General features: G+C 40.3%; 1 protein-coding gene across 46 annotated transcripts in view; it reads right to left on the minus strand.

Annotated features, from left to right (window-relative positions):
- PHF21A (PHD finger protein 21A) overlaps positions 1-13,042 on the minus strand; it is a 195,695-nt gene extending 182,653 nt beyond the window's left edge. For 8 of the 46 annotated variants that reach the window (XM_072758855.1, XM_072758870.1, XM_072758844.1 and 5 more), the window contains exon 1: positions 12,465-13,042. The gene's annotated coding sequence lies outside the window, so the exon portion shown is untranslated. Of the gene's footprint in view, positions 1-9,461; positions 9,685-10,257; positions 11,402-12,464 lie in introns of those variants that run through there. The other 38 variants (XM_072758856.1, XM_072758869.1, XM_026004116.2 and 35 more) reach the window with 16 other exon arrangements.
- Positions 13,043-15,560: the final 2,518 nt, after the last annotated feature.

A 15,560-nucleotide genomic window follows, 5' to 3' on the forward strand; every position in this document is an offset into this window, starting at 1 on the left:
TTAGGACTATTTCGAGAAATAAGAAAATACGTCCTAGGGCATGGTCTGAGCCACCAAGATGAAAAGCACGTATGAATGCTGCCAATGAGAAATCCTTTGAATTGGCTTGTTAAAACTGATTATACTGGGGGTGCCTAGGTGGCTCAATTGGTTAAGCATCCAATTCCTGATTTCATGATCTCGAGGTCCTGAAAAGGGGCTCCACTCGGAGTATGATGTCAGCCTGGGATTCTCTCTCCCTCTCCCTCTGCTATCCCTACCACTTACCCCCTACTCCCAACTCCTGTGTGCCCTCCCTCTCTCGCTCTCAAATAAATAAATAAACTGACTATACTGTAATTCAAATAAACTGCTATGCCCTGTCAGACCCAGTTCTTAGAATTTTAAGGCCAGGCTTCAGCACTTCACTAAATATGAGTCTAAAGAAACATTAAGGCACCTTAGACACAAGGAGTGCGTTCTAGGACCAGGAAGACTTTTTTAAAAAATAAATAAAACTTGTGTAATGAAAAATTTATTACCTATGAAATAAAATTTTTAAATTTAAAAATTACAAAGGTGAATTATGACCAACAACCTTAGCAACAAGATAACACTTTCAAAGTCAGAATCAAAAGATTATATTTAATGTAGATTATAAGGCCTTTAGGATGTCTTATTTTACACAATGCCAGAAAAACAAATGGCACTCAAATAATTTTCCTTTCTTTTTTCATTGCTTTAAAAAACAATGGGCTATCAGTATAGCATTTAGTACTGGTTGAGTGAGTAGGGATAGGGATGGGGGTGTGAGGTCAGCCAACACTACTGACATAAAGATGTGAGTACCAGGACTAATTCCTATGCAGGGTATCTATCTGTATGCTGATTAAGCAGTACTTGGTTTGCATTTCCATTAAAATATTACAATTATTTTCTCAGCTTTAAAATGTATTTTAATTTGTAAGTGTTGAATGAATGCCTCCTAACAAGAGAGCCCACCAGTTTAAAAAAAAAAGTTATGTGAAGCCATAATTGATCTCTTTATAAATAGTAGCTACCAGAATAAACTAGTAGAACTTAATTCTGAAATGATGCCTCCTAAATCACTTGCACAGGACAGAAAATGGTGTAGCCATTGTATACTGGTTAACATTTTTTAAAGTTTTAAAAATAACAATGATCATCTCTAAGCCATTAGGCACAAGTAAAAGAACTTAAAAATGCTTTTTGCCCCATAAGTAATAACCAGTCAAGAGTACATGTTTATAATCTTAATGTATAAAATCTTACCTCTCTCCTTCCAACCTCACTCCCACTTCTCACCTGAGCCTTATTTTCAAAAATAAGTTTTTTAAATAGCCACTTGAAAAAAAGTAAACTTCAAGACAGTATTATGGTATAATTCTATTTATTTTTGAAATGGATATAGTATATATTTAATGCACAGGAAAATTTAAAAGTAGAATGGAATGACTTTCATTTTCTACTTTATACATATCTATATGCCTAGAATTATTCAGATGAACTGCCTTTGTAATGTTTCTTTTTTTAAAAAAAGACATTTCTCATCAAACCCTCTAAAATGTTGATAGTTACATAATAATTAAAACAGCAAATGTAAAATATTTGCACTTACTAAGAAAATGTATAAAATAACCTACCATGCTAAAGTGCCCAAATTCCAACCTTAAGAAGTTATCAGTCCCCACTCCATGCTAGGCACTATGCTTCACAACTAACATACAATAATGAACAAGATAGGCACTATCCCAAATACCTTCGTTTACGTTCCATTTCAATGCTCACTATTTCCAAAATATTCAATCTAACCCAACCAAAACCAATATGAAACATTCTCAAAATTATACATTATAGCTGTGACCATTTTAGTAAATTGAAAATTTTTTTAGTAATTCATTTTCTAGGTTTCTAGAGGAATTACATAGTTTAGTACAATACTATGGACACTTGAGAGGCTCTGGAATCAAACGTGGGCTTAAATTCAGGTTGTAGCATTTGCCACACCTATGTGATCCCAGGGAGGCCTACATTTCCTCATCTATAAAATGGGGGTAGGATATTAAAAGTAAATCCTCAGAATATTGCTGGGAGGATTACATTTAAATGAGATCCTACATGTAAAAAAGCTTAGCACTATATATAGTAAGCACTCAGTAAATGTTACATTACTATTATCGTTATTGTTATTAAAATAACCCGAGTACAAGAACTGTTCATAATTTGCCAAACCTTTAGTCTTATATCAATGCCACTTCTCCAAGAACAAATACACATATTTGTGGAAGTCTGTATATTAACACATAAAAGTAGTTTTCAACATAAAAGCCCATAATTAAAAGTTTTTATTATCATAACACCCTAGTACATTTATGATATTTATATATATTACATATATATACACATAGACACAAATGCATCAGTGCATATTGTCACTAACTATGCTGTAAACATGTTAAGAACTTGTCTGTTATCCATGGGCAGGGGGTATTCAGATCACCAAGTATGATTCTAACTCATATTATTTAAATTTTTTAGATATTAACATTGTTAACACAATATAGACAAATATCATAAAGTTCAGGCATCTATTAGTGATTACAAACTCAATTTATATATACTACTTTAGTCTATGAAGTATATTCATCAGCATTATCTCTCCCAGTCCTTTTAAACAGCATTGTGAAGCAGGCTTTTACCATTATCCCCCCCCCCCTTTTTTTTTCCATTATCCCCATCTTAATGCTGCAAAAACTAAAGTCCAGCAAGGCTGAATTTCCCAAGAGAATACAGGTAGTGACAGGACTGGTCTTAGGGCCAAGTCCTCTGACACCATCACAATTGTTTCATTTCCATTGTCCTGGGACATTTCATTACAAAAAAAAAAAAAAAAAAAGATAGAAAACTGTGCTCGATACTTTAGGTATATTAGAGGATTCTATAGGGATTACCATGGCTGCCCAGTTTTACTCTCCTTATTTCCAACTTTAGTGTTTCAAGAGTTACACATGTGTAATTATATAATGCCTATAAGGAGAATTCCTCCAAATCTGATCTTTCCAGCATTGGCCAATTAACACTAGAGACCATTTTACCCCTTCTACTTAGCCCTCTGTATTTAACTTCTTTGTAACCACTGAATTTATTTTATTTTAATGTTAGGTCTTAAAAAGTCAAGTTAATATAAGATAAATAAAGCCACTCATAATGTGGCAGCATTATCAGATCAGATCTCACAAATTTCTGACACATCTAAAGAATCTATTTAATGCCTAATACACAAATATTAACAAATTTCAATTCATATATATAAGAGAAAAAAAGGTTAGTATTATTACAGTGGGTTGGTTTGTTGTGTGAACAAATACTTAAATAATCACTACTAAAGGCAGGATTCTCTTAAATAAACACAGCAGCCATCAGCAATATTATTCCAGGAACTCTACACAAGGAAAAAAGCTGGAATAAGATACAGGCAAGCAGGTAAGAAGGACACTGTCTTGATTCTGTATACCCTCAAACTAAGGCACATACATCACAACTTATGCTTACATTTTTCAATATTCCCAGATGTCCCTTTTCCTTCTCAAAAAGCTAAAAGAGACCAGCCATGAGATAAAAATATCCTATAAGTTCAAGAGCCTAAAAGAAGTTAAGAGTGTCCTAAAAGAGAAAAATAATGTAAAGACTTAAGATTTTTTTGAAGCTAACATTTTAAGTACAACCTATAGACCTGAAACTATTTTCTTTCTGGGGCTGCTCACTGACCTCCAATACATCAATTCTCTTAACACCGTGAACTGTAGTGATAGACTGGTTCATGCTTCTAAACAAAACAGAATCTTTCCAAGGTTACATACACTGTGACATGAGGAACATTTTTGCAGCATCTCATTTTCATTAATCAACTAGTTTGCGTACTTTACCAGTGCGAATATTATGAACAAACAAATTTTCAATATCTTTTGAACTTTCCAAAGTCAACCAAGGGCTGTGGTATAGCAACAGAGAGTACTGAATAGAGAGGGCTGAATTCTGGTCAAAATTCTGCTGTTGGTGGGTAGTATCTAACTTCAGGCATATATCATTCAGGGAGAAACTGAGGTGCAAAGACATCTTATATACAGCAAAAAATTCTAAGGAACTGCCACATCATGATCTTAAGCCAAAAATTTCAAGGTCTTGTCAGAACAGGCTGGGCTTCTGATCAAATAATAATGCAAAAGGAGAGGAAAAATGTGAAGCATGCTATTTATTTAATGACAGGAACCACCATTACTACTGCTGCTGCTAATTCTAAACATTTACTGAGGCTTTATTATGTGCCAGGCACCGTGCTAAGTACTTTCACAGATTTCGACATTTAATCCCTGCAACAACATTCTGACATTCATTAATAAAGTATCAGAACTTTAAAGAACAGAAACAGAAATTTAAATTTTACAAATGAAAATATAAACAATGGGATCCCTGGGTGGCGCAGCGGTTTGGCGCCTGCCTTTGGCCCAGGGCACGATCCTGGAGACCCGGGATCGAATCCCACATCGGGCTCCCGGTGCATGGAGCCTGCTTCTCCCTCTGCCTGTGTCTCTGCCTCTCTCTCTCTCTCTGATGACTATCATAAATAAATAAAAAAAGAAAAGAAAAGAAAATATAAACAAATTATTAAAGAAACCTTACCTCTCCCTCTACCTTTCTTTTTTTTTTTTCCCTCTACCTTTCAGATGACATCTTTGAGTATTAAATTTACACTGAAACTACATCTACTTTCAGGAATCTGTCTTCCATTTAAAAAATACTAAGATTCAAGATTTTGACAATTATTACAAAATAATTTTTTAAGAACCTTTAAACTTAAATATGGGTACTGAGTAACTGGCCCCATTCAAAGAAAAGAGAATAGCACATATATCAGGCCCTACAATGATAAGCTCCTAATGCCCATATTGGCAATCTATATGCTATAATTATAAAGTGATCTATAGCAGCACAGACAAAAAAAACTTACAATTGCTAAGTTTTAAATATATAAACACAAACATATATACACATGTATCAGTTACTTTACATGTAAATCTTATAGTAGCTGATAAAAAAAAAACTATTCCAAGGTAAACTAAAACACTAGGGTGTTTCTGAAGACTCACTTTAGAATACCAGCACCATGATAATCATAATATTATCAATCAAATTTTACTTAGCAGAAAGTTCTTAGAGGCTTGAGAAGCTGTTTGTATAAAATGGAGTAGACAAGAGGAAAGGGTTGTGTGTGCTGTTTAAATCAACTACAGGTCCCAGCATGCAACGCTCTAATCCGGAGTTAAGCAAAAGCCCGAAATGCATCCTGGGAATTGTAGTAAGTAAACCACTTCACCCTATCACAGCAAGTTTTAAGAAAGTCTGAACTATCTAAGCACAATTTGACTAGATCTTATTATCGGGGCCTAGTAAAATTCAGATCGAATCTATTTGCTCTCTGCTCTGGCAATTTCCTTAGCACATATTGGAAAAAGTATCAATGAATATTTACATCAACATTTTCACGTCAGAAAAACCTGACACAGGATAAGTATATAAAAGAAATGCTTAAAAAGCAAAAAGTTTTATAAAATTTTAAAATTACTTTTTAAAACATCATTTTTAGAGCCATTTATTTAAAGTTTGGTTGGATCAGTTTCAAAGCTCCCTATTCCCTTCCCCAAGAAAGTTTTAATTGTTTTACCAGATTTTCTCTTGACAGTCTTTCAAGTTATATTTTATAAATAATTTTTCTTCCTGGAAATTTTCATACAAAAACATTTCCCATACTCTAATAATGTCTACTAGGAAAAATATTCTTGTATTTTTACACACATAACACCATCACACACACAAAAACAGTAATACTTAAGTTTCTCTTTTGTCAAGTCCTTACTCAATATTTATGCCCTCTACTCCTAACCCCTCATTTCTCTCTCTCTCTCTCACACACACACACATACACGTTGCCAGAAAGAAGACGTAGAAAAAAATAGAAATGAGATCCATTTCTCTCATCCATTGACCTCCTCTAAAAACAAAGAGATTTTTTTAAACTATCAATAACATGTCCAAATAGATAACTTTGAGCTGTTATTTATGTATATACAGTTTCTACACACACCCCTACTTCTGCAAGACTAAGGAAGGCGGCTGGGAAAGAACTAAGTGCAATCTGCATCAGGAGGCCTAACACAGGTGGTGGGTTATTTTCAGGCAACAGCACCTTCACAAACATGCTGTGGAATACAGTCCAAGAAATTCCTAACAAGGAAAGATAAGCTGGCACACAAATTTAACACAATCCAGCTAAAAATCACCTGCAACACATGTTACTACATTTCACCATAAAAGTGACAGGCTACTACAGGATCTGAAGCTTCATCAATACAACATACTGTCCATAAGGCCAGATAGCAGTTGCCATGGTTACTATCACCCACTTTTATCAGGAAATTATTGTCATTACTCTGAAGTTTTTGGTACTTACTTAAAATCTGGGAAAAAAAACAATCTAGGGTCTGACTGTTAATTGAGTGAAAGAATCAACTACTATTTGATTTGTAAGCATGCTGCTTTAGAGATGCACATGGTTAACAATACTTGGATCTGCAGCAGAAAAAAATCAATTCCTTTCTGCTGCTCCTTCTCTTCAAGTACTGACAGTTTGTATTCTCAATGCAGCCAAAACAATAAAACAAAACCCATCTTTTTGGCTTCTGTGTTTAAGTTATTTTTTGTCCCCTAGGCCTACAAACAGAGTCAAAATAAAGCCTAGTTCACCAACCTGTTAGGCCCCATCCCCTTCCTATCTTCGTATGACTGGTTCACTTTTTTGTCTATTTAAAAAAGCAGAAAACATTTCTACACATGATTCCAAAATATAGATAGGAATAGTTTCCTTCAACAGAGACCTGCGCACTATTTTTTTTTTTTAAACGGGGGAGGCCTTGCAATGTATTGGAAGGAGAGAAGCGGAGGGGTATTCAAACTGCTGCCACACAAGTTTTTAGTGTGAGAAAGTTGCTATAGAAAACCCAAAGGTTGACTGAATCTCACATATTATCTCTAAATGTGGTGGAAGAGTTCACCACCACCCCAGTTTAACACTGAACTAATAGACAAGTAATATAAAAGTTATTCTTAAAAGTCTACGTCAACATTCTCACAAAAGATAACTCCAGAAATTCAATGCACAAAAATTTTACGAAAGCCTACAAAATAACACAGCCACATACACATACAAACAAGAAAACATATGCTATTTAAAAAGTAATTATATACAATAAACTTAAAGCAGTGTTAGCATATTACTGTCTTAAAAAAATCTTAAAGCAGCAAAAATACACACCTGGTAAAGTTAAACTGATCAAAATATATTGCTGTGCTCTTAAAAAATACTTAGGGCCTACAAAAAAGCCACGTACAAAAGTTCCTGAGAAGTCAACAAAAATTGTGAATATTTCCCAGCACAAAGTAACATGAAGATTCAAACATATTTCAAGAAATCAGGTCCAAATACAGAAATAAAGGAATTCTGTCAAAGGTTAGAGCCCTAAAACTTTAATCCCTTCCTTTTCTCCCTTGGAATAGCAATTAAATACAAAAGCTTTCAGCAATAAAATACCAAGAATACAAAACTTAAAGGCACATTACTATAACCTTAACTTCCGTATTTCCTCAAAAAATAAAACAATACAAAACAAAAAACCTTAGTATTCAATGTCTGAAGGATGAAAAAGTTAATACTACCCTAAGAGGTTTCATTTTTATTTAAACAGTTAAATGTTTTTCTCACTTCACACAGAAATAAGTTTCTATATTTAATTTCTAATTAAAGGGGCTATTTCATAAAGAGCATTAGCTTCTAAAATATTAAGATACTAAACCTTTTGATATGCTCATAAACACAGGGTCTCCCAATTAACTATATTTTATTTTGTTTTAGTCCAAATTTGTGAGCAGAGTCTATCAGAAAAGCCCCAAATCAAGGCTCTGAGTTTTAAACTTTTGCGTTATTTTCACACAAAAATGTTTCGGTGCACTCCTCTAGATTTGAGTAGTCATTTCCTCATGCATCCCTCTAAAAATAATAAAATGACATACACGTGTACCTAATACTAATACATACAGTTATACATCTTTTTCACTTTGAAACAAGCTTGCAAGCTTTAGTTAGTAAGAATTTTTCAGAAAGTTAACAGAATCACTCAAAACAATCAAAACCTTAACTGTGACATCTGTTACTCTGTGTGTTAATGAGAGTCTATAGAAGAATCCTGAAACTTAAATATTCACTAAAATCAGCTACTATCACATCAATGAAGAAATGAAAAAAAATTTTAATGGGGGATACACATTTCATAGGATCTACACACACACACACACACAAACACAAATTTTTTTTGAATTATGAGAAACTGCCTCCACAGCAGTTTTTAAACAAAGCTTCAACACTGTAACAAAGAGCTTTTTGGTAACCACAATAGCATCTTAAAAAAAATTCATCACTTGTTGGGGGTACACTTGTAAGGTGCTCATTTCCAAAATGATGTGGAGAAAATTAGTATTTTAAAGATAGAAATTTCTGTCCATGTATTTAGTTACCTATCTCAACATCTGCACAGCTTCTAACAATTTACAAAGAACCTTCACATGTATTATCTCAGTCTATCTTACTGAGAAAAAAGTATAGTATTATGCCTAGAAAACCGACAAAATTCAAAGCAGCTTCTTCAAATTTTCTACACATTCCTAAGTTTCTAAAACTTTGATATAAAACTTTACAAGCCACCACAGTAGCATGATATTCCCAGGGATAAATCAATTCACCTAACACTAATAGAGCTTCAAAGGGGCATGTGCTGTAAATGCTATGAAACTACTTTCATCTTTATGCAGTTATTGTTAAGTGTTACTAACAGACATATCAACAATGACCTGTACTCACAGGTACAACTTTACTTACAGTTCAAGAATCTCAGTCTTTGGAGACCAACTCAAATATATCAACCATACGTATTTATAAAGCTAAGTGCATAAGAATTTATCTATTAGGGTCACTGACCATAATTGTGAGGGAAAAAAACACAAGAAATTAAATTTTTTCCCATACAGTATCTTCCTTTCCAAAGTCTCGTATCTCCATATCCTATCTGTCTTATATAGGGATGACACAAAACCTAAAGCCCCAAGTCATACCAACTTCTTTTGTTTATAGCCATTATGCATAATCTGTTCAACACCCCACTCACCAATACAAGATAACTCTTCATCAAAATAAAATAATTCTAACAGCACTCTGTGCCTAAGCGTAGCATTCTTAAACTATCCACAATAACAAATCTACTTCAGGTAAATACGGTAAGCAGGTAAAAAGCAATCAAAGATTTCAGTTTCAAATAGCAAATGTAATTTATTAATGGACTTTTAAATGAACTTACTCAAAATCTTTCTGGAACTTTAAGGCATTAATCCTGTTGCTTAGTCGAAGCTAATAGAGCTGTAATAAGTAGCAAGACCCTCAAAATTCAGAGATTTGCTTTATCTTGGTGTAGCACCTCCTGCTGGATAGCATTTAGAGTTCTTCATGTAAGCAGAAGAAGAGTATTTCTGAGGCAGCTCCTTCTGGATGATTGAATGGGAAAAAGGATGGACCCTTCAAAGCTAAAAGGAATAGGGCCCCATCCATCACTTATACCTCTTAAAAATAAAATCTGGCATAGGTAGGAATCTCTTTAATCTATTACTATTCTGCTTCCATAAGACCTGCCTGAGTCCAAAGTACAACATGCTTAAATAAAGCTTGCAAAATTATCTAAAAACTACTTTAAAAAGCCTTCAAAAGCACTCAAGCAAAAGACTTTATTACGGCCAGCCAAGCAATGCCAGTCATATTGCAAATACCATTATGTTAACAAAAGCAAAAGTCTAACATAAAGAAAAGCACCTGGAATATTTTTAACATATTAGTCAGAAGTTTGTGTTAGAGAATTTTCTGCACTATTACTATGCTCCTTTTAAGGATAGTTGTCTATCTACAGAAGTTTTAAGTATAGAAATTTTTTGATAAACAAGAGCAAACTGCACACAAAAATTTCCTCTTTGCCATCAAATATGTCCTGATATATTAAAATGTATTCTTCAGACATTTTAAATAGCCCCTAATTAGCTAGTTTTAAGCCCACAATGTAGATTCCATATACAAGTGAAGATAGAAAAAAATAGAAAGGAACTTACCAAAATCAAAATGAAAAATAGTATTTCCAGTAAAAATGTAGTAACAGTTTCCTACAATGCTGTGAAACCAAGTAAATCAAGAAACTTAAAAAAAAAGGGGGGGGGGGCTACTCTTCAAAAACCAAAAGAAAAATTGACCTATTTATTTCTAGTGACCAAATGTGAGAAACACCAGATGTAAACAAACAACACAAACAGTGAAAAGTACACTTGGATGTCTTAGCCCCAATTTCAGGCCCTTTACCAGGCCTTCAATGAAGCCAGAGATGTTGATGAGTATCTTCTCTCAAAGGAGATATTCCAGCTCCCTGCCCTAAAGAACCCCTATAAAGTATGCCTATGTAAAGGCTTCCTTCCTAGAGTGCACAGCTGCTTTAAAAAAAAAAAAAAAAAAAACTTTCATCAACCCAAATTAATCTGATTCTAATATTCAGCTATCAATTATTAATACAGGAATGTTCTCTCTTTAACGTCCCAGCTTAAGCATCTACATTCCTGACACTTACTATTAACAAAAAATGCATAGCTCACACCCCAGCTATGGGGCAAATCTCTGAAATCCAAAAACACAGCCACAAAGTTCACTGTCAAGGCCAATGCTGAGGCCCACACACGCCCGGACCTTAACTCCCATTTGAAATTCTAGAAAGCCACACTTGCAGACATCACTTAAAAACAACACAATGTGGACGTGCAGAGTGAGATCCTCTACTTCAAGACCTAAACAAAGAATATTTCAACATATGCCCCGAATATGATGACACCAGATTCACCAATGAAAACAAAACCTGCCTGCCATTAGCAGTCATACCCTCATCTCAACAACTCAACTACTTAGAAATCACTCTCAGCACATCTGCACCCTACAACCGGCGTGTGGCCTTCTCCGGGGGTGCAAGCCACAGACAAAGTTGAAACGAGACATTCCTCCCCCCGGTGCCCAATCTCGGTATCAACCCCTCCCCTACCGGGGCCACCTTGCTGCTACCCACCATCGCGAACGTGGTCAGGGGAAAAAAAAGAAATCCTAACAGCACCGCTCAGCAGAATAAAGAGACCAAAGAGAGAGGATGACGAGAAGTGTTGGGAACTGCGTGCACGACGGGGCTGGACCAAACGGAAAGAGTCCCACTCCGCGCGCCCCTCCCCCCGGCGGGGGCGCGGGCGGGGGAGGGGCGGCCGCGGCCCCTCTCGGAGCGGCCTGCCGGCCTCGGCCCGCGCGGGGTCCCGGGGGCGCCCCGCGGCCGCGGGCGGCGGGGGCGAGTGCGGGAGGGCCGGCCCCGGGGTGAGGGGTGCAGGCAGACTCTCCGGAATAACAAGTTGCAGAAGAAGAAGAATAAGCGGAATTTCCCCAACGCTGCTCCGGCCACCCAAGACAAATGCACCAACACACACACACACACACACACACACACACACACTCGGGCCCGGCAGCGTCAGCAGCCGCAGCTTTTTTTTTTTTTAAACCAGATCCCTCAGTCACCAAACAAGATGGTTTTCCAAAAAAAAAAAAAAAAAAATTAAATAATCATAATAAAAACTTCCCCCCGACAGCATCTCGGGGGGGGGGGGTAGGGGGCAGGGTGGTGAGGGAGCCGAGGCGACCATCCCCGGGCTGAGGGACAGCCGAGGGGGCGGACGAGGCTCCGCGCCCCCCGCCCCCGCCGGCGGCCCCCCTTCCCCGGCCCCCCGCCGGGACAATGTGACGCCCCCTCCCCGCCACCCCCGGCGCGCCGCCTCTGTCACCCGCTCCGGCCCTGCACTCAGCGCCCAGGCTCCCGAGGCTGCTCATAAACTTACTTCCAATTTATCCTGGGGAGGGGTGGAGGGCAGAGGGAAGGAAGGGGGAGACAAGGTTTTTCCATTGTCTTTTTTTTAGGGGGGGAGGAATAGGAAGGGCACGCAGGGGGGCGCCCCGAAGGGGAAGTTATAGCTCAAATCTCAAGTTAACTGAGGGGTCCTGACGAGAACACCCCCCCTTTCCCTCCTCCCTCCCACACACCCCTCCCCTCCCCCTCCCTCCCCCCCCCCCACAACAAACTCCAAGCAGGCAGCCCCAGTTCCTCCCAGAGACAAACACCAGAGACAAGACAGGGAGACAGGGAGAGGGGGAGAGGGGGAAGGGGGGAGGGAGGGGAAATAGAGCTACTCAAGAAAAAAAGAGGAGAGTGAGGAGAAGAGAGAATGGAAAAGCTGGGATACTGCACCCTCCTGCTGCTGGCTGGTTGTCCCCCCTGGCAGCTGGAGGCAGGAACTCTGAGCAGGAGAAGCAGGAGGAGGAGGAGGAGGGAACTCTTCTTCATGGGGAGGGAGGGAAGAAGCTGGAGCTGCTGCTGCTGCTTCTGCTGCTGCTCTGGGCCTCTCGCACTTTTTAGATATTAGTGTGTTAAGATGGTAGGTTGTTCCCTTCTCCCTCCTCCTCCTCCTCCTCTCCTCTCTCTCTCACTCACTCACTCACTCTCCCTCTCTCTCTCTCTCTCTCTCTGGGCTGTTTCTTTCCTCCTCTTCCCCAGGCAAGGGGGGGTGGGGAGGAGGGGGTGGGGGGAGGAACTGGATCCTCCTCCTCCTCCAGGAGAGACACACACAGGCCCCGGGCCGGAATCGGGGTGGGGGGGAATCAGAGCAGCAGGAGAGAAACTGTGGGAGACAAACAAGCCCAACTCTTCATCCTCCTCCTCCTCCTCTCAGCAGCAGCAGCGAGCACCACCAGCCCATTCACCACCCGGCCCCGGGCCGCAGCACCTCCGCCGCCTCAGCCCGGGGATCCCTCCGCCCAGGCCCAGACACACTCGCCCGCGCGGGAGCCCGCCGCGCGGCCCCGCCGGCCCGCCGCCGCCGCCGCCGTGCGCGCCCCCGCCGCTCCCGAGAGCCGGGCGAGAGGGACTGGGGCTGGGAAAGCGGGGACGAGGGCGGGGGGGGGAGAGGAGGCGCCGGGGTAGAGGGGCACGGCGGGGAGGGAGGGGGCCGCCGGGCGGAGTTGTACGGCGGCCGGCCCGGGCCCCCTCGCCTCCGCCGGCGGCTCCCGGGCCGCGCGGGCCCCCCCCCGGGGGCGGCGGGGCGGCGGCGGGGGGGGCGGCGGGGGCCCGCGGCGGCGCTCGGGCGGGCGGACTACTTGACGTGTCGGTGCGGCGAATTTATTTCACTTTGCCTAAGGAACGGGGTGTGCTGCGGCCCCCATTGCCTAGGGAAAAAACCCGGATGTAAAGTGAGTGAAACTAAACTAGAGTGAAGTAGGGCAGCAGCAGCCAAACTCCAGTGCAGCGGCGGCGGCGGCGGCGGCGGTGATGGGGCTGAGCTCCGAGCGGCGGCGGCCAAACTCCGGGGCCGCCGCAATGATGGGCCCGAGCCGCGCCGCAGCTCGGCTCCCGTGTAGCTGCAGCCGAGGCGAGGCCGGAGCCCGCTGCGGCCCCCCCAACTCCGCGGCCCGAGCCCAACTCCCCCCTCCCGCCGGCAGGAGCTGCAAAGGGGCTCCGGAGCGGCCCCAACTCCCTCCAGTGCAACAGCAGTTTTAAGGGGGGAAAAAAAAAGAAAAAGCCGCGAGGGCAGGAGCGGAGAGAAGCAACGGGGAAGCACTGCAATGGGGGAGCGTGGTCCAGGCAACAGGAGAAAGATGCAACCTCAAGTCGAATGCAACATGCAATCCCCGGCCGCCGCTCGCCCGCTCCCTCCCCTCGCCACCCCGCCCCCTTTCCAAATAACTACCCTTGAACCACTTTATTAGCCACACTTAGTCCCACACTCGCGTCGGGGAGGGGCGGGGGACGGGGTCCTTCCCTCACCTTTATTTATTGCTGCTTTCTCCCCCCCTCTCCATGTTTTTTATTCCTAAGTTCTTTTGTTCTAAGGGGGATGATGGCATTTACTTTTCTGCTTTGTGTAGCAGGGCAATCACTGGGAATCGGCCACGTATAATCCGGCGGTTTGTCATATTTTATTAGTGAAAGTATTTTATGCCTATTCTACCTCCAAGGACTGTAACATGGAGAACTGCAGGGAGAGGGGGAAAAAAAAAAAAAAAACATCAGAGGAATTCTTGTTTTGAGAGATTTCTTGGCGGGGAGGGGAGGGCCCTTTTTTTTTTTTTTTTTTTTTTTTGGAGGAGGAGGTTTATTTAGATTTTCAAATCGATAGTTTTCAACTTAAAGCTTAATGTCTTTGTATGGACATACTACTAGATTCTAAAATAACCCCCAACCACAATAAAGAAAAAAAGTCCAAAATCCTAGATTAAAGAAAAAAACAATCCCTACTGGACAGTGATATTATCTGGTCTGTGCAGCACACTGGACTTAACATAGTGTTGGCCTTCGAATGTTAAATAACAATAAACCCCAACCTCAACTGAATACAAATGGGGGGTGGGGGTGGTTTTGTTTTTAAGGCTCAGCACTTTTGTAGCATCTGCCACTACGCATTTTCCAGGCATTGATTAGCCATGCAACTCCCATAGGCATGAAGTCCAGTTTTTGCAGATAAAGAGCAACAGTGGTGAGATGATTTGCCCAAAGTCAAAGTGAGTCATTGACAAAACCAGAAATAGTCTTAGAGTCGCATTTGTTACTAGTCACCTCCTTCCCATTAAACAGTATTTCCTCCAAGAAATAAACAATGTTTAAAAATAAATAGACGTTCTTTACCTTGTTATGCATTTCCACCAGAGGTGCTTTGAGATCCTTGGATATGAAGGTGTTTTATTACTTCTGTGACCTGCAAAATTAAGTTTAGTTTCTCAAGAAAAAGAAATTTTTAAAAATTCTGATTTCTTAAAGCTAAAAAAAAAAATTAAAAGTATGGACTTTATTTTACATGTATAGGCCATTTAGTACTCTGAATTTTATATTTAAAAAATTTCACAGCGGAGAAAGTAAGAGTTTGAGAGCAAAAATGAAAATCCCTATAAATGATTCAAGAAGCCTGGATGAACTCATAATGTTGTGAAACTGAACCCGTAACACAGTCAAGATGAGTAACGGAAGGACAGGTTGGGTAGTAAGACCCAGCTTTGCTACCTAGAGATAACACTAATGTATTTAAGAGATGAGTTAAGGCAGGGCCTCACAAACTGGACCACTAGGCACTGGAACGGCAACCTAATAGGGTCATTTCAGATCAGCCCGGACTGTCAAAATTTTTTTCAGAGCAAGACTGCTCTAGTGTACATTCTAGAAAACAAACAAACAAACAAACTTAAAAATGTTTCAGAATGTCATGGAAAAAAAAATCCAGAAACTTAAATTGTGCCTGAGTGTGTAAATGCTATAGAAGAGGAGTAAGTAAACTTTTTTCTATAGAAGCCCAGATAG

Source organism: Vulpes vulpes, chromosome 5, assembly GCF_048418805.1.
Source record: "Vulpes vulpes isolate BD-2025 chromosome 5, VulVul3, whole genome shotgun sequence".
NCBI lineage: Eukaryota > Metazoa > Chordata > Mammalia > Carnivora > Canidae > Vulpes > Vulpes vulpes.